The sequence below is a fragment of the Protomyctophum bolini genome (genome assembly GCF_963924005.1).
Source record: "Protomyctophum bolini genome assembly, chromosome: 3".
Classification (NCBI taxonomy): domain Eukaryota; kingdom Metazoa; phylum Chordata; class Actinopteri; order Myctophiformes; family Myctophidae; genus Protomyctophum; species Protomyctophum bolini.
Genome location: NC_137864.1, coordinates 47,682,523 through 47,702,118, shown reverse-complemented (window position 1 = coordinate 47,702,118; position 19,596 = coordinate 47,682,523). Strand labels below are relative to the sequence as shown.

Genomic DNA, 19,596 nt, shown 5'->3' with positions numbered 1-19,596 from the left:
GGACTCTGACGCGAAGCGTTAAAGGGCATATTTATTTATTAAAGCCCTAATTATGGATGTGCCATGTGATTTTGGTTTTCCACTAAAAACACCCGTCTTTGTGAAATGGGTACGTTCAAACACACTGAGGCAGTGCATGCTACAGACAGTTGGAATGATGTCTATGGGAGTAAAATAGATGGGTGCAATTGAGTGGTTTTTAATTCATGTTCATTCTTCCAGTCGTCCATGGCTATTCTTGCAAATTGCTGCACTAATCACATGCCAAACCTTTTAGTTCAAGGAAGTAAGTCCAAGCATGCTGATATGCCCAATTGCCCATAGATCTGTGTCTGTCAGTCAAGTCTGTGCCCATATATGGAGCTGGCTATTTGTTTGCGCCTGATGTCATGACGACACATACACAACAACACACAACACTCCATATTTGAGCGTAGCTGCTGCTTTAGGAACTCCTTATATGGTTATGGCTGAGTCATGGTGACATGAGCGTCACCCTCATGAGGTCAGAGTTCCTCCCACTGGCATTTGCATCGGAAATGAACTGCTGACATACCGTAATCGCATTGAATTTTTGCCTGCATGAAACCCTTGGGCCTATAGGGGTTTGCCATATTATATTGGCGTATATGTTCATATATTTAAAATAACACCATAGCACCACCATTAGCCTTTTCATGTCACGCACCCCCTGGGCGCTCGTGCATCACAGTGCAGGGTGCACACACCACAGTTTGGGAACCAATTTTGTTTTCCTTTTACAGTTTAAAGAGTACAGAAGAACATGGCAGGGCAGGATGTCCTTATTTTACACTGTGATGTGAGCAACGCAGCTGTAGCTAGTAAAATAAATAATGGGTGTGTTAGGTGTGCCAACGTGCACAAGCACTGACAGAAGTCAGTAGCTGCAGCTACATTCATGCTTACATCACAGTGTACTACAGTATGTAAGGTCAGTCCGCCATGTTCTTTTTACCCTTCTGTATTTTCTTTACCCTCATGTGTACACGATAACAAACAACAAAATCAGCAGATGCTTTCATGCCCCATTTTGACCTGAGATCAGATTCTAAAAATGTGATGTCTTCTACATCCTGACAGTTTTCTGAAAAAGCTATGTTTCTATGTCAGCCGTTCTTAAAAATAGCAGATCTACAAGCTCGTAGCGCGCCACTCGGTGGCGCGCCACGAGCTTGTAGATCTGCTATTTTTCAATAGCTAAAGCATGACATGATGCTTTAGCTATTGAAGGGGTTCCCGCCCAAAGTGGGTTAAATGTTATTGCAGTTAATCATGATTTTTGAAATTGACACAATTACTTGATACGCACGCACGCACAGTCGCACACACGCAAGCACGCACGCAAGCACACACATGCATGCACATGCACGCACACACACACACACACACGCACGCACAAACGCACAGTGATTTTCGACCACTACCACAAACTGTGGAAAACTACAGGACAATAAAGCTGTGTTATCTTGTACTGCAGAGCCTCGATCAGCTGAGGTTTGAGATGCAGGCACAACATCTCCAGGGGTCTCATTTATTAAAGGCTGTTATACACAACAGCTGTTGCCTTTACAAGCAAATTCAAGCCACGGGTTATCTTCATTTTCTGTTACACTGGCTTTCTTTGTGGCATGTCGAAACCACGCCATTACGGTTTTAAGTTAAGAAATATATATATATATATGTATATGTAATAAACACACACACACACACACAGTATTATTTTTTTACTTTAAACCGTGTACTGTGTGCATCCCCGCCTCCTCATCCACTGCCAGACAAACACAAACAGGGGTTTTTCGACACCCAATCCGCCCGAGACGGAGGATTTAGCAGCCACAACGTTGAACTAACGTGAACACATGTGCTGTTTCGCTACCACACTGTCCGCCCCGCTCCTCCACCGTGCGTCATCGACCAGACCGTCCTCCACACATGCACTAGTCTGTGATGCACACGTACTTTCCCAGTAGCCTAAAGGTGTTTGTGTTTCGTAATGAGCGGGTCCATTTGGATGATTTGGTTAAAATCCCAAGTTACATTACTGTGTACTTTTATAGCTGTTGGATCAGAACATATCAATAATATAATCCACCACTTGACAGAGGGGGAACACAGATCCCGTGCCATCCATCCATCCTTCCATCCATCCATCCATCCATCCATCCATCCGTCCATCTTACATAATTACATTGGCCTACCTTTGTGCCCAAACCAACTTCCCAAGATCATCTGTTAACAATTCCATCCCTATCAGTCATGTGATCTATTACATCACAATACCCACACTGTACATCATTTGGTGTTCATATATTCAGAACGGGTATTAAAGGATGCACATGGTTAAGAACGCTTACAGTCGTGGGAACTGGCAGCATGATTAATATTTAGAATTCCCTAAATGACTTGGAAAATCACATTTAGCACTCTGGCAACTAGTACAACTGAGCAAGGCATTTGGGCGTGCCACTCCTCTGCGATGAATATGCCGACACAGACAGGTCTGACCGTCTGAGGCTGAAGATGATCAAGAATGGCCCTTGACCTTGTTGTGACTGCGTGTGTCACCACCCTCCTTTTCAACGAAGAATCGATGTCAGTTGGAGATTTGAGAACATTTTCATCTCTCTCATGATGAACGTTTGTGGTGATGGGAAGCCATGGAGCAGCTATATGACCACGGGTATGTCTGGCCTTCCTCAGTGTTCGGTGGTGAGTCCATACGGTAGCACTTAAAGTAAATGGGACCGGCAAGGGATTGTTTTTGTTTTGCGTGGTTGAAGCAACAGGGGTTTGTTAAACCCCGACTCGATGGGTCTGTCATTAACAGCCGTAATTATAGTGTGATTAGCGTCTGGGAGTGTGTGTGGGTGTGTGCCGTGTGCTGGGCTGTGCGTCTACAGGGTTTGTTTGGTTTCTTTGTGTTACATTTCTTGTAGGACTTTCACCATTCTTCTAAATGGTTTTATTAGCTAAGTAATGTGGAGGACTGCATCTCAATTACATTGGTGTAGATCCCAAACTGTGGTGCGTGCACCTCTTGTGGTGCGCCAACGCCCCTGAGGTGGTGCGTGACATGAAAAGGGTAATGGTGGTTTTATGGTGTTATTTAGCACAAACGGCACAATCCTGTAAACCACTGTTGTAAGGAGATGTATAGTGCAGCTGTGGGAGTATACAGCAGCTGCTGTCTCTCAGTGCAGTGACATTCTGTGATTATTTGCCATAATCATATTAACAAATGTGTCATCTTACGGCCAAATGCAACGAGAATTAGAGGCGGGGGGGTGCGGGGGGTGCGTCAGCTGGCATGTCTTTTCAAATGGGGGTCCGCGGGATAATTAGTGTCAATTTAGGGGTCCTTAACATGAAAAGGTTTGAGAACCATTGGTGTAGATGTATGAATATTGAATAATGGCGTGCTGGCACCCTTTGATCAAGGACAATATGACCTTCGCGTATAAAGCTCATGACTAGTGAGTCGTGACTCGTGTTGTGACATATCTAGACATGATGTAAACAACACTCTATTACATTAAGTATAGGCCAATGGATTTTATGTCAATGTTGCAATCGAGCAATGTGTCACACCATATTAGAAAAAGTGTACCCTCTTGGTGGCCTTTAGGACATCAACAGATAATGTTTGTCTGTGTCGGTGTGATTATAATCAGCTATAATGTGGGTGACATAACCAGGAAGCTGCGTGTATAGTGTAGAGGGCAGATGGCCAGACCTGACATTTAAATAAGCCAAGATCTTGATAAGCCACGGTTGTTCCGGTTGCTAACATTCCACACTGAATGTTGTAGTGAAACAGTTGTTAGTGGTGCTGTGTGAGTGTGTGTGTGCTGGCTGGGTAACACCACTTTAATGTTGTGTTTTTCAGTGATTCATGTTTCATAATGTAATATAAAGCATATATGATTTGAATATGCTTGATCATTTGATTTGGCATACATTTCCAACTTGCCTGACAGTTCATTCTGCCAATTTTTTGTCTGTTTGTGACTGAAGGGTCAATGGAAACTAGTTCAAGTGATAGTATTGTTTCTTTTTTTGTCCTACTTGTTGTGTTGACCTGAGGTGTGTTTGGCATCCTGTTGCCAACAGTGTGGAAAGTGTGTGTGTGTGTGTGTGTGTGTGTGTGTGTGTGTGTGTGTGTGTGATAGTTGTGTATCTGTGCTTTTCTGCATGCAGTGAAGAGATTTGATATGCATGCTACGTAGTCAAAATGCTCTGATTGCTATCAGAGCTGCGGCAATGTGCAGACTGCATAATATAATGCTTTGTTGAGAACAGCCCCAGGGCTCAGTTACACAAAGAGACGCCATGCAAACAACGTACAGCAGCTATCAGAAAAGAGTAAACCCCGAGACTTCATCAGAGGCCTTGTTGATAATAATGCCACCGATCACACACACAGTAGCTTCCGCAACAGCGTCTGGGAATTCTTTGGCGAGATGTTTCTTTTGATATAATTCATTGATTTGTCTTTCTTTCAGAAATGTTGAAAATGGATAACGGAGGTGTCTATTTTTATTGTGATGACATGAGAATAGTTGCTCAAACCTATTGACAAGCACACATGTACACTGCGTATGTGTTTTAATGAGGCCCATCTGTCTGTGGTAAGCGTGAGTGTGAACATTATTGGACAGTTCTTTGCCAATTCCTAGTCGTGTCTGTTCATAAAGTTATAATTACTGTGTAGCTGAAGTGTCTGCAAGAAGGGATGATATTGTGTTAATCATCATATACTGAAATCCTGCATCCTTCCTCCACAGCTGCGTAGTCCTGCTTTCGCTCTAAACCCCAAAATGCTATAGTTACAAAATGGAGTTCGCCCTGTCTGCATGCTGTTTTAAATGCTACGTATTTCCTAACCTACTCTCTCCTCCTCTCACGGACATAGTAAGGTGATCTCTTCATAAATGTGTCATCATGGAAGTATTGTTGCTAGTACTGTAAGTTAAATGTATTGCAGTGCTTGACTGTACCAGTCGCCATTTTATCTACCACTGTTGGTTTTCACCATCATAATGTAACGCTAAATCCACAATGCTCCCATATGCAGCACACCAAAATGACGTTGGTTCATCCTCTAACTGTACTTATAGTCTTGTCCACTTACCACTTTCAACACTGACTGGCATCACTTCAGCTGTGCCAACTGAGACGTTTCATTGGGTTACTTGCAAAATGATCGCGTCTTTAACACCCCTATAGTTCATGTCGGTTGTTAATAGAAAGCTTGTGATCCTATAGGCTACAGCTCTGTGTGATGTGAAAGCTTGTGATCCTATAGGCTACAGCTCTGTGTGATGTGCCTTTGAGGTGTGATCCTATAGGCTACAGCTCTGTGTGATGTGCCTTTGAGGGACATGATGTCAGACCCATTCTGAAAATTACAAATGGAACAAGCCTGAAAACATGTTTTTTATTATTATTTATGTTCTAAATTATCTTTAACTTAAAGCTGCTATAAGCAATAATATATCAAAATATTAATTACCTTTTTTATTTTTTATTTTGTTGGTATTCAGACAGCCAGCAATGGGTAGAACGCTCCCAAAATTAATGTAGTCTCTGTGACACATCTAGGGGCCGCAATCTGCATTCAAAGATGTTCCTAGAAGCTTTGTCATTGGTCGAAAAAAAACCCGGTCGCAGTGACTAACCAATCAGGAAGCAGACAGGCAAATCGACCAATGACAAAGCTTCTAGGAAAATCTTTGAATGCAGATTGCGGCCCCTAGATGTGTCTGAATACCAAAAAAATAAAAAGGTCATTCAAATTATTATTGCTTATAGGCAGTTATACCCTGAAAACTGGGTCAATCAGAATTAACTGTTGCCAGGCTTTTATCTTTTATAATAACTAACTAGCCATAAAATCTTTAAAATTTTCCTGAATCCAAACTTGGTTTTCTTTTCAAGGTACAGGAGAGCTGTGTAAACACCATTGAACTTGACCTGCAGTAGTACATTTCACTCTAGTATCTTAGGGTAATAACTTCTCTTTGTTGTGGGTCATCTGCACTTGCCGCAAGGCTCATTTCATCCTTCTGAGCAGAGGAAGGGAAACAGTAATGATGGCTCCTGAACAAACTTTCCTTTGGTGCCTCGCTCTCCACAGCCTCAGGTTTACACCGCTGTCTCTCTACCTGGCAGAGACAGACTACCCTGGTCATGCTTGAGTGCAATGTAATGACTGTGTCTGTCTGGATGTATAGCCTACGTCTGTGTGCAGATTTATGGGTGGTGTGTGTGTGTGTGTGTGTGTGTGTGTGCGTGCGCGTGTGTGTGCGTGCGTGTGCGCGACTGCGTGTCGTGTGTGCATGCATGCATGCATGCATCTGCTTGTGTTTGTGTTCTTTCAGATAATGAGTCCATTTGCTCAAACATTGACAGCTTTGTTCAGATCCCTGTAGAAGTGAACCTACGCTCGTTAGTCATTAGAACCACTCTAAAGACCTCTTTACAACTCAAACATGGATTAATGGCTACTTATGGTTCAACCCCTACAATAATAAAACGACCAAATATACATGGGAGTGACAGAATTAGGTGTGCGTAATCTGTGTGCAGTGCACATTTCTGTGTTTGAACAGTAGGCGACATACCTAAAGGTGAACTTACAGAAGTTAACCTTTAAGGCCAATGGAGGTTCAATTTGTTGCCATGTTTATGTAATAGCATGGCATGCATTGTTGTCATGGTAACTGACTGTTGACAAGACACCAAGGGCACCGCAAAACCAGGCTGTAAAAAGCATTATCCTAAAGACTATTTTTGTCTTTAATTTTTTTATTCGCGGGATTCAGTGGGTGGAATATTGTGTTCGTGGTAGACTGAACTTGAATTTGGTACAGGCTTCCTGCTATACAGAATTGTCTGTCTATTAGTGTCTAACCACTGGACTATCCCATTGCCAACTTTGGTGTCCTAAATCTTTGTGAATTATAAGCAGGCCTATACCGCGTATACATAAGCAAGAGTAGTGCAAATGCCTGCATGAGCTGTTACTTTGTTTCTTAATATTATTATTACTTATTTTCTATTGCTACGACTACGAGGAGCCAGAAGAAAATAATGTTACTCTCACATACTTAGATAAAGAGACCTTGACCCTTGAACTTATTTGGAAGGCCCTTCCATCCACAGCCCCCACATAAACTTGACCCAATTTTGTAAGGCATGGCGAGTTTATTTGTAAAGCACATTTCGACACCAGTTCCAAAATCCTTTAAATTAGGATGAAACAGGATAAGATAATGTAAGTGATTAAAATTACAGTGAAACTGAATAATCAAAAAAAATTGACTGAAAACTAAAAGCGGCGAAAAAACGCAATAGTATTATTATTATTATTATATATATATTTTTTAAATTATTATAATTTTAAGATTTATTCTGGGGCTTTTTATGCCTTTATTGATCGGACAATAGACTGACAGGAAATGGGGCGAGAGATGGGGAGTGACACGGAGCAAAGGTCGTCGGGATCAGGATTCGAACCCACGGCGCGCTGTCAGGCTGACCGGTGGCGGCCCGGGTTTTAAAACAACTGATAGTTGTAGCAGACCTGCTGTTTTCTAGGAGTTCTCAGAATAACTGAACGCTGCTTCTCTATGTTCATTATCGTTATATTTCATAAAGAACGGTCAGGATGGTGCATGATGAAATCACAAGATCAAAATGGTGTTTTGCCCCTAGACCATTCAGACTGAAGCTGTTATCTCATATCTGATGTGGGAGAGGTCGACTCCAAAACAACAAAAAAACTGTGGAACCTTTTTTTTATTATTCCAGTGGCGTGGCCTTAAAAACATTTAATCCAGAATGTTTTTTATTATCTTAGGCATTACCACATCTGTCACATTCCCCTGTGACGTCTCTACCACCCGAGGAGGCCATTTTGTTGTTCTTGCTAAAGGGACACCGGTCCCAGTGATGAGGTCAAGTGTTTGCATTCCTGAACGGTTAGTATCGGCTGACATACTCCACTCCGTCCGCTGCTGTTACAGCTTGGCGTCTGATGGGAAACACTGAGTGAACGCTGATAGCAGGGCTTTCACTAAATGGATCCCAGAAGCAGGGCGCCCAGCTCTTCCTCCGTACTGTGTTTTTGTTAACTGACTGTATTATCATACGGGTCAGGTCAGTAAGAGGCTCACTTAAAACAGAGGGATGGGCTCGCTTGCAGCGTGGTGTGCAAAAGAGTCATTATTCACCAGGCTTTGAAAAACAGTTGCTTGGAGACCACAGATTACAAAACACGCATTCAGATGTTTCTGTTTAGTTTTTTTAGTTTAGACTTTTTAGTCTTGAGTTGTGTCACACAGGCGCACAGAGGAGGATGAGCAATCACAGAAGTTATTGTTTTAAAGAAGAGCGTGATTAGTTATCATTTAGGAGATACACTTAGCATAATGATACACTAACGCCTGGTTTCTTAGAAACGATGCTGTGAGGGGGCGACTGTGGCATGAATTGGGTTTGAAAGAGCGCCGGCGGGGTGGTCGTGAATTTAACCCCACCAGGACGGGCGAACATACAGTGACATTTTGATCTGCAAGCTCGCTAATGCATTGTGAGCTTGTAGATTGCCTTGTCTGTTCTGCAAAGATATTTAGTGTAAAGCGAAAACAGGAGAGGGTCGAGTATAGAGACCTGGTCGACTCTGGTCAAATAAGCATAGGGTTTGAGTGGTTACATCTTGTTTAGTTCTGCAATGTAGATCAACTTTCAATATGGATTTAGACCTACCGTATGCAATCGATAAATGAGACAATAGGTACAACTTGAATTAAGAACACTATTATGGTTGTGTGTTGTATTATACAATCATAGTACAGTTAGGATTAGTACAAATACTCACCACCGCTGTTAAGATTCTATAGTAGAGTTGTGGCTTGTTCAGCACTTTGAGCAGTGGGCATTGTGTGTGGAGGGGCATTGGGTGCATTTTTCCCCTGACTCAGGCCTAGCAATGCCAGCTTGGGTTTGTGATGGAGGGGGACGAAAGTGCTGAGTGATATACTGACCTCTCAGTCTGAATCACCATGAGGAGAGATCCCCCCCCCCCCTGCTTCTCTCTGTGTCTCCCTCTCTCTGCCACTCCTTACTGGGTAGATTTTCTGCACTGCAGATGCCGATACGAAGGCTGTCTGCAGAAATGAGAAAAGGTACTGTATTGCAAAACCGTGCATGCAGAGATTCTACCGTACTGCCTTGCAGCCTGAATACACATTGAGACTGAGCAGTTAAATGTATTGTAGATGTGGAGTGGGTTAGGCCTCTGAGCTGTTCTTACGCCTTCACCCAGATGATGGCTACTCAGATGGCTTCAATGAGTGGCATGCGGGGGTAAAGCTGTCGGGTTACGTGTCCTGTCACGTGTGCTGTGCAAGCCGAGTGACTTGTGAGGTCGAGAAATCTGTTATGATTCTGAGGATTTATAACCAGACCAGTACAGTGGAGTTCTATAGTTCTATTTTTTTATATAGTAATATAGCTTTGAAGGCATGAAAAACAAGCCATTTCATGAGAGGAGCACACTATCTTAACATTATATGTTGCATAAGAGTACAGTGCAATGCATGTGATGGGTAAGCCATGACATCTGGCAATAATATACACATTTACATGTGATGGCAATTTAGACAGACACATGGCCTCCTTGATGTAGCTAGCTAGGGGCTGTGTGTGTGTGTGTGTGTGTGTGTGTGTGTGTGTGTGTGTGTGTGTGTGTGTGTGTGTGTGTGTGTGTGTGTGTGTGTGTGTGTGTGTGTGTGTGTGTGTGTGTGTGTGTGTGTGTGTGTGTGTGTGTGTGTGTGTGTGTGTGTGTGTGTGTGTGTGTGTGTGCACGTGCATGCGTGCGTGCACACACGCACACACACACACACATGCATTTGTCTATTTAACCTGATCACTAGTCCATCCTGTGCCATTAAGATAAGGTACCAACCAACTGTGTATGTGCATGCACAGACAAGTGTGTGTGCATGTGCACGCTCCCTCGCAGTAAATGGGAATCACGTTAGTGTATGTGATTAAATGCTAGTGACTGTACAGCTGATGTTACATGTTATTACATTACAATTACATTATTTAAAATGTACAATACTCCTCATAATGTAATGCCGCTATCAGCAACACACGCATATGCGCGCGCACACACACACACACACAAACAAAACACAACCCATACTGACTCAGACTAGGATGTAGATGGGTTTTCATGAAGTACCATAGTGATATGTTTCCTATTGTCATGTCCCTACTCATCACATCAATTTTTTTGTTTGTGAATGGTAAAAAAACAAAATGACATTCACTTAATAGTATTACATTAGAATGTAATTCTATATTATCCTCAAGGCTCCCACAAGTCTTGCACAAGATACTGATATTCTGCCTCCCCCCCCCTTTTTAGGGGGATGGGGGGGCACAGTGGCACACATACCTCATTGTTGTCCTGTTCCTTTGTTTCTTTCTCTATTCTTATGACAATTCTTTACGTAACTGCAAAACATTGAAAGGTTGTACGGTATAAAGGGTTTCACCCATACCACTCCTTCACACCTGTGAGCCTGTGGTGTGATCATCAAGTTGAAGGTGAACCTCCCCGCATTTGACCTTAGCCTTTGGCCCGCTGTAGGTTCACCTCTCACTGAGGTGTTAACGACGCGTCAATGTCTCAATCATGGAGGCCACTTCCTTTGAACCAAAGGTGTTACATGTGTTACGTGCCTCTAAAAGGCATGTGTCACATACCGACACAGTGGTCCTAAGGCGACACACACACACACACACAGTCACACACACACACACATGTAAAGCTTTGTTATGCGATTCTATACATTCTATCCACATGTATCGTTTTGCTCACCCGCTCTCAACTCTATGGCGCGTGATCACTGATCTCATCTCTCTGGTCATGCAGGGTTTGCCCAGATGTGGTATTTTTTTGCATGCTTTTTATTTGTCTTCTGTATTGTTGGTCAACTGTTGTCAGCGAGTCATTCTTGGTTGTTTTGTTTGTTGTCAGATTTATTAGCCAGAGTTATTGGCCGTGATTGAAGTGTCCGTGAGAGTTGAGAGACGAGGCACAGCAAGAGTCAGGCTGTCATGGTTGTGTTTGTGACCCTCCTGTGTGGTGTAGTGTATTTATTATTTGTGTACGGTATATAGAAACCTGCCATGTAGTCGTGTACGTCTCGTCTAGTCGAACACAATCATGCAACGGTAAAGCCAATATAATATAATAATAGTCGTATAACGGAAAACTGTCACATAAGCAAGCATTGCGCATGCGATACATACTCATTTTGATAGACAGACAGAACTTTATCGGATATGTTTGTAAAGAGATCCACATTTAAATATGCTTACAGGAAGACGCAGACGAACAGCATCTTTCGTGACGTGGTTGTTGACAGTACGCTGGCTGACTGCATGAAGTATGAACCTGCTGATGGGAGCTCTGCCAGGCACCAGAAGATGTGACACAATATTTCTATTATTAGACTCTTGCTTCTCTGGTTTTGGTTGTTAGGTTGCTCTGTCTTTGCACCAAACACCGCCTAATTAGCTTTTTCTTTTTTTCCCTACAATGTCGAGGGGATGACAGTGACACCAACGAAGAATGTGCACTCTTGTGTACCTGTATGTGAGATAAACAGAATCTTTTAATTGATTTAATTAAAGATTGTGGACAGGAGTCACAGGACTGAGGAGGACATCTTTCTAGACGGAGCCGCTGCTGCCCGTTGCGTTGCTGTGTTGTGTACATGAGTGCAGTGAGTGCACTATACAGCACGCCCCGCCCATTATATAAACCCTGACCTTTAATACAGTCGCCTGGGGGTAGGGGGGGCCCGGGGGGAGGGATGTGAATGGGGGGATGTAATGAAAGAGAGGGGGAGCAGAGAGGTGTGGAATGTGGGAGAGAGACAAAAAGAAAGTGAGCGGGATAAAAGAAGAGAGTTGAAAACGGTGGAAGGGAAGCACATGAAAGAGAGAGTGAGACTGTAGGATATGGAGGAGGAGGAGGAGGGGTGTTGGTGAGTCTCTGTGTGTGTGTGTGTGTGTGTGAGCCTGAGCTCTGATTGGTCTAGCCGTGTGTGTGTGTGTGTGTGTGTGTGTGTGTGTGTGTGTGTGTGTGTGTGTGTGTGTGCTTACTTCCAGTGGGCGGGGCGGGATTAAACCCATGTCGCGTGGTCGCTTTAGCTCCTTTTCCTCACAAACACACACACACGGCACGCACACACACAGTGACACACACACACACACACACACACGCCCACGTTTTCTGAGAACACAGACACTCACAGCTGTTGATATCTATCAGTGGTGATCGGCTGGGGCAGCCAAGGAGCAGTGCACACACACACAGTCGGGGGAGAAAGAAGGTCTTGTTTTCTACCGGCAGTGAGTCTGCTACACAGAACCAAAGAGGATATACTCTCCAAAGTCCAAATCTATTCGCACAGAGCTGAAGGGAGAAGTGGACCAACTGGTTTTCTTTATTGTCGTGTGGCTCTTTCATAGTCGTTTGCCACCTTCTCTCTCGCTTCCCGGCTTTCTGTTTCTGTATGGGAGACTGACCGACTGTGGCGGAATTTGAGTGAGGGACTCAGAGAGAGAGAGAGAGAGAGAGAGAGACATGTGTTTTGACTCTGCTGCCTGCTACTGCCTGCTCTGTCACTGACTGACGAGGAACTACAAGGTTGGTTGGTCTCCAATTATTTGATTGCATATGGGAATGCTTGTTATGTTATTTGCGGCTGGTTATCAGATTTTTTGTTGGGTGGTTGGTTTGGCAGCTGGAAGGGAAGTGATCTTTTTTCTTTTCCTCCCCTTCATGTTTTCACTTGACATACAAAGACCAGCTTCTTTTTGAATGGGAGATCACTATTATTTTCCTGCTTTATTCATATACCTGATTGTTGCATCTGTGTGTCAGAGACAGAGATATGATCCCAATAACATCTTGTATTGTAGGGGAATTCCATCCTTGTGTGGGTCCCTGGGCACACGTACCTCATACACACACTTTCACATATTACACACACAAACACATGCTGGTCCACAGACTCAGACTGGGCCAAAGGCTTGGCTCTATGTACTCAGAGTAGACCACAGAGGAGGTGCATGCATGGGATTTAGTCATTAGCCCTGTACAACAACAACAACAACAACAACAGTGCTTATAAAGTGCATGTGACCAATAATTAAACATTTTATATTAGAGGTTAGCTTCATATCCCCACCCAAAGCACAAATACGTGCAGTCGTACCGATTAGACGAAAACCGCTTTGTCGTTTTTTAAACGGTCATAATAACAGTTCTGGTGCTGCAGGCTAGCCAGAGAATCTAAATGGGAGAAGTGACAGGAGACCTCGTCTACCCACCAGCTGTTTACACACCGACACATCAATGTAAAAGTATAACATGTCACAGTAAATCCTCTGTCTGGTACAGTATATTTTGAAGCTACACTTTCAGCCTGCGCTCTCTAGTTTCACTGTAAGTTTCACTGTTCACTCCCTGTCTCTGGCTTGCTTGTTGGACAGGGAACACGCCTCCTTGTGTGGGTGTGTATGCTTGCTTGTGTGTGTGTGTGGGGGGGGATATAATTAGCCAATGTACAGAATCTTTCCTGGTATTGTTACTGTTGGGTCCGAAAGATGAGCCAAAAAGGCGCCCTGTCTATTTTTAGAAGTGGCAACTAGCAGAGGGACACAGGCCGAGGCTTTGAAGCGTCCCCCAGGCATGATAGGGATACTATGAGCCGGGGAAATGGACGTGTGGGTGAGTGAGTGTTTGTGTTTGTGTGTCAGGTGTCATACGGTGTGTAAGACGTGGGACAGAGAGAGCCAGACAGAAAGAGAGAGTGAATCTTTCATGAACGTGCAGGTGTGTATGTGTAGCCTCCTTCTTGTTGACATTGCCGCGAATGATGTACAGGTACCATGTGTGCCCCATGGATGCCGTTACTGGTACCGCCTGCTTCATTCACGTTCTGAAAGTATCACACAAACATTAGCATTAGCTATTTAGGCCACGCAACACTGTCGTACGGCAAAGTATAGAAAATGGTGGTTAACCTATACTAGTATGAGGTAGCCATAGCTGAATGGAAAGGCGGCCTGGGAAAAGGAAGGTATCAGGTTGGATTCACGGCCCCGGCTGTGATGTCGAGGTGTCCATAAGCTCACCTCTTTACAGTGATAACTCGAATATAGCGACACATTTAGTTGATTTAGTCAATACTACTTTGTTTGTGAGAAACGGCTTCGCTTTGTGTTTTAGCTGTGCAACCACTAGCACGCTAGTCTGACGCGACACCTTGTAAACAAAGAGTTGTTGTGTTGAGAACTGGTTCACAGCAGCAGCGCCCCGCAAACACTTGTGATGAATATTCAGAGAGACAGCCACCTTTTGCCTGGAGGGACAGATCAGACAGATGTGTGTGTGTGTGTGTGTGTGTGTGTGTGTGTGCAGTGTGTGTGTGTGTGTGTGTGTGGGGGGGGGGGGGGGGGTAGCAAACCAGGGTCACTATAGGTCACAGGGTGAGAGGTTGTTGTGGTCACCTTTGCCTCAGGCTGCGGTCACAGTTTCTACAGCTCTTCAGCAAACACAGGCTGAGCCGTCTAGCCGGCACAAATCACTGGAGTCTATATCAATTACGCTTGTGTTTACTATTTACTGCTCTATTTCATTAACCTTTGTGAAATGGCCAGCTGGTCCTGCGTCATTTATTTATATTCCTGTCTTGGCGGACTTCTTAAAATGTGCTTGTGGTGCATGTTAACTCCTTAAAGAATATTTGTCCATGACATTTGGATTTGATTTGGTGTTGAAAGACAATGTCAGTCAGTGCCTGATTGAGTTTGAAGTGAACTAGGGGCGATTTATATTATCCTGATTAGTTTTTGCTGAATGCATTACTCATGTTTATTGATGAACCATCATTGATTGCAGTGCTGAACATTGTTTCTCATTGTGCTTATGACTGACAGTGCTAATGGTACGTAATGGTGAATGTGGTGGTATTGCTGTGCATCATGATGACATTGATTGATTTATTGAATATTTTACTGACACATTTACAGCAGTACAATGCCTCTGGTGACTGGCGTCTCTCATTTAGTTTTATAATGCCATTTGAATGGGTCCAGTGCTCCTGGGCCATGGGTGTCCTGGCCGACTTGGAAGCATTAAAAAGATGGCAAATGAACTGGTTGGAATAACGTGTTCCTTCCACGCGCTATACGTCCAACCAGGGAAACTCCCCCCTGTCAGGTGTAAAGGAGCAACTTGGACACTCAAGCATGAAGGAAGCATGAGTTCAAGTCCGTTGCTCTCCCCTTGTCCCCCATATATGGGGACTAGGTTGGTGGAGGGTGTGTAGAGCCCAGGATCACATTAGATGATTGACACAGGGGTGAAAAATGGGTTACAAAATCGTGGGATAAAAAATATTAGAAAAAGATGGCAAATGTATGAGACACAAAAAAAAAAAAAAAGGCGTGTCTCCATTGGGTTCCATTAAACATTCGACACTCAAGCAACTGGACAAAAACAACAGTACAACAGACGATACAAAAGAAAATAAACTTTTTTAAGCAGTTCATGATATAACATAGAAGCAGGGGATACGACACATGGAGGATGCCACTGAAAAGCTTACCAAAATAATGTAGGTGATGTAAGTGATGATTTTATGTCATTTTTTAAACTTTCAGAGGGACTATATAACTTGTCAGGGCTGTTGGTAGAGCATTACACTGTGTTGTGGCTGCGTAGTAGAATGCATTCTTAACCTTGAGTGACTTGAACTTGGGGGGAGGGGGGTCAGAGGAACTCCCTTTGGTGGAGTACATTGGGCATCTCCTACTCTGGAGAAGTAGTTTGCCGCCAAGTACTTGAGAATGAGAACTGCTCCTTGGAGTATCCGATGTTGACAAATGGGTTGTATACTGACAGGATTATTAATCACTTAAAGGACCGCTTCACCACTTTTCAACCAAATACCACAATTTTTTTACTACTCTGTCTGTGTCATGGGAGGGCTGTGGGCAGTTCAGAAAAATACCCGGGAGGAAAAACGGGAAAGCTTCAGAAACCCGGCGTCCACATGTGACATCATCGTTAGGCAGATTTCTTTTTTTAAACAAGGTTTAAAAAAATAAAAAGCCGCCGTTTCTTTTAGCTTGGATTCCCCATCGATGATGTCACTGGCCGACAGGTTTCCCCCTATGAGATACAGACCGAGTAGAAATAATTGTTGCCATTTTACCATGATAATTAGTGAGGACCAATTAAATAAAGATAGGTTGAAAAGTGTCTAATGAAATCTACAAGTTCGTAATGCTTGTGTTGTGAGCTTGTAAATCTGCTATTTTTGAAAAATGTTTACAATCTTTGCCGATGTTTCCCCTTTGTGTAACGATGAGGAGGAGAGTGCAACAGCTGACCAAATAAGACGTTCAAATTAGTCTCACGACGATTACATAATTGTAAAACCTAAAATTGTGATTTTTGATTAAGTATTTAGATTAATCGTATACAGCCCTAGGGTTGAACTGTGACTTTTGGCCCCTAATGGATCCATCTGGACCTGACCCAGGGTGTGAGAGGAAACACAGCTGTGGAAGACATCTTCCTGGAAGTATAGATAGAGACAGAATTGGCAGAGGGTTGAAGCCCAGATTTCTTTATTGTTACATCTTGTGTACAGTACATAAAGATGTGTTCATTATTGTTCCTCAGACATTGTAGTGACAGTAATAGTAATAGTTTATTGTATTAACCTCTGAACCCATTCTGGGCGGGAACCCCTTTTGGTATTAGCATCATGTTATGCTTTAGCTATTGAAAAATAGCAGATCTACAAGCTCATAGCGCGCCACCGAGTGGTGCGCTACGAGCTTGTAGGTCTGCTATTTTTGAAAAATCGAAGAGCGACTGACATTTTTAGAATCTGATCTCGGGTCAGAATGGGTTCATCAGACCAGTGTGTGTCCAGTGGAAACCTCTTACGAATCTGATCTCAGGTCAGAATGGGTTAACTAGAGATAAATTATGGCACGTGCCAAGGCCCTGTTTTGCTGATGTGAGTGAACAGGGACTGGAGGACTGGAGGTCTGGAGGAGCAGCGGTTTGGGGCGTGCGACAGTGTCTGTCTGTGGTCGGGTCATCTTGTCACTCCACATTTGGCATGAGACATGAGAAAGAGCCGTAATGCAGGCCTGGCTTGCGGTGTATAAACACTGTGTGCGTCACGCGTGTTTTCTAAATGTGTGGGCGCCGTGTGTAGCTGTGCGTGTGTTGTAACTTTTTATTTCGGAGATGCTGCAGCTGTTTCATCCCGACACGACTGTTCTACCTGTCCAGCACACTTTGATACAGTCTCTCTTGCTGAGTCATCGTGTATCTGCATAGAGTTTGGTTGATTAATAATGGCAGCCATTAATGCGTAATACACTAATCAAGTGTAGCATAGCGGTGTCTCCTTTTCTTTACCTTTTGAACCATCATCCATCTTGTTGTATACACAGTCCCAGATCACAGTTGTGATCACAGTCCCCAACGGGTCTATACAATTGTGTGGGGGGGGGAGTTATGTTATTTTCTGTTCCTTTCTCTCTGGCGAACATAGACAACATGACCCTTCATGGGCTTGTAGATCAGTTGTTTTAGCCGAATGTTCTCACCAGAATATGGACCCTCGTGGTCACGTGGTTAGCTTTATTCAACACACTCTGTGTCACACCCTGCATTCCCACCTGATCATCTTTATTAATACCATTGTGATTCCAACAGGGATTTTTCTCCACACAACAAAAGGTGTGTGTGATTGATTGATAGCCTGTTGTCAGTTTCACTTCACTTAAGGCTTAAGGCTTTCATGGCCAGAGATGCTGCTGTTCTGCACTGTCATGCACGTATAGCGGCATGAGTTGTGATTGGTCTACTGTTGAGTGGACATACTGTAGTGTACACATACAGTGCAAGACAACACTTGTCATGTTAGGACCCCCACATTGATATGTATTAGACCGTGGACCCTCATACAGTGACCACCTGGCCACTGTAGGTAACGGTGGAGAGAGTGAGACCTATGATGATCTGAATAATACATTCTTACATTGGGCTACCTTTTTGCTGGTGTAAACAATAGTTTAATGACATGATTAATTTTGCATGGGGACCCCCTGGACCCATCTGAAGGACCCCTGGCGGTCTCCGGACCCCACTGTGAGGATGGCTTGGCCTACGGCCACACCATAAAAGTCATGTGCATTATTGCTTTGGTGCAGGAGAGTAGAGGAGGGCACCGAGCCCAAAAACAGCCCAGCTGCTAAAGGATAGGCTTTCATGCATTATATCACCTCAGAGCTGACTATAGGGCTTTTGAGGACTTGCATAATACATACCTGAAATGAGTGGCTACAAATAGTGATGAAATTTGGCATCAGCTGCCCCATTAACGCGAATGTTGTATCTATATATCTTTGTCAGTGTTCATTTGCCTGCACTATGCAGGGCCCACTCAGTATGCAGAACAGATCTGGCAGGGCCATGAATTCAATATCAGGTTATGTAACATGCAGCAGCACCACCCAGCTGTCTGCACTTTACAGAGAGTCTTTGGGCTTATTGCGTTTCCATGTAAATCTCAGCTATAGCAGGGACACCATACATAGAGAGATAAATAGAGTATTCCTGTATGGATCTAGTGATTTAAGAGAACATATAGATTGTAGGATTGTCTTCTCCTTCCATCTCGGGTTCAGAGGGACCGTCCTATTGGTCACCAGGCTTTGGCTTGAAGGGGGCATGAGCAACATAACTATTTTGTACATTGTCAGTTCCTGCACATCTGATCTACAATTTATCTATAATGTTGTAGATTGGCCATCTTCATCATCTTTGTAGGACACCGCCATGCGATGAAGTATAAAATAGTGGTTTAATCGATTGGTTGATTTAAATTATAATTACTTAATATTATTTTTTTAAATCGTATACTTTATTATTAAATCGATCATGCATTGGTAGAATATTCAATTCTTGTGAAGAGTATTTTCTAACCCATTCTGAACGGGAACCCATTTTGGTGTTAGCATCATGTTATGCTTTAGCTATTGAAAAATAGCAGATCTACAAGCTCATAGCGCGCCACCGAGTGGCGCGCTACGAGCTTGTAGGTCTGCTATTTTTGAAAAGTCGAAGAACGACTGACATTTTTAGAATCTGATCTCATGAGGTCAGAATGGGTTAATCAGACCAGTGTGTGTCCAGTGGAAACCTCGTATGAATCTGATCTCGGGTCAGAATGGGTTAAGCATGAATGCTGTTTTTCCACACACTGCATTCAGATAGACATCATATATTATTATGAAGGAGTGAAAGTCACTGGTGTGACGGAGGAGACCGAGGGCCGACCGCCGTAGCAGGAAGGATTCCCGCCGACTGTCTTTGCTCACTTACACAAAAACTATGTCATGGGAATCGTTTCACATCCGGTTATCTGATCAAGACAACCTGATGACGGTCTC

At 43.5% G+C, this 19,596-nt stretch overlaps 1 protein-coding gene across 6 annotated transcripts in view; it reads left to right on the top strand.

Moving 5' to 3' along the window:
• Window positions 1-19,596, top strand: part of add3a (adducin 3 (gamma) a) — a 137,330-nt gene that overhangs the window by 64,578 nt on the left and 53,156 nt on the right. For 3 of the 6 annotated variants that reach the window (XM_080760199.1, XM_080760194.1, XM_080760196.1), the window contains exon 1: window positions 12,309-12,754. The exons of the other annotated variants lie outside the window; for them this stretch is intronic. The gene's annotated coding sequence lies outside the window, so the exon portion shown is untranslated. Of the gene's footprint in view, window positions 1-12,308; window positions 12,755-19,596 lie in introns of those variants that run through there. 6 annotated transcript variants of the gene reach the window in all.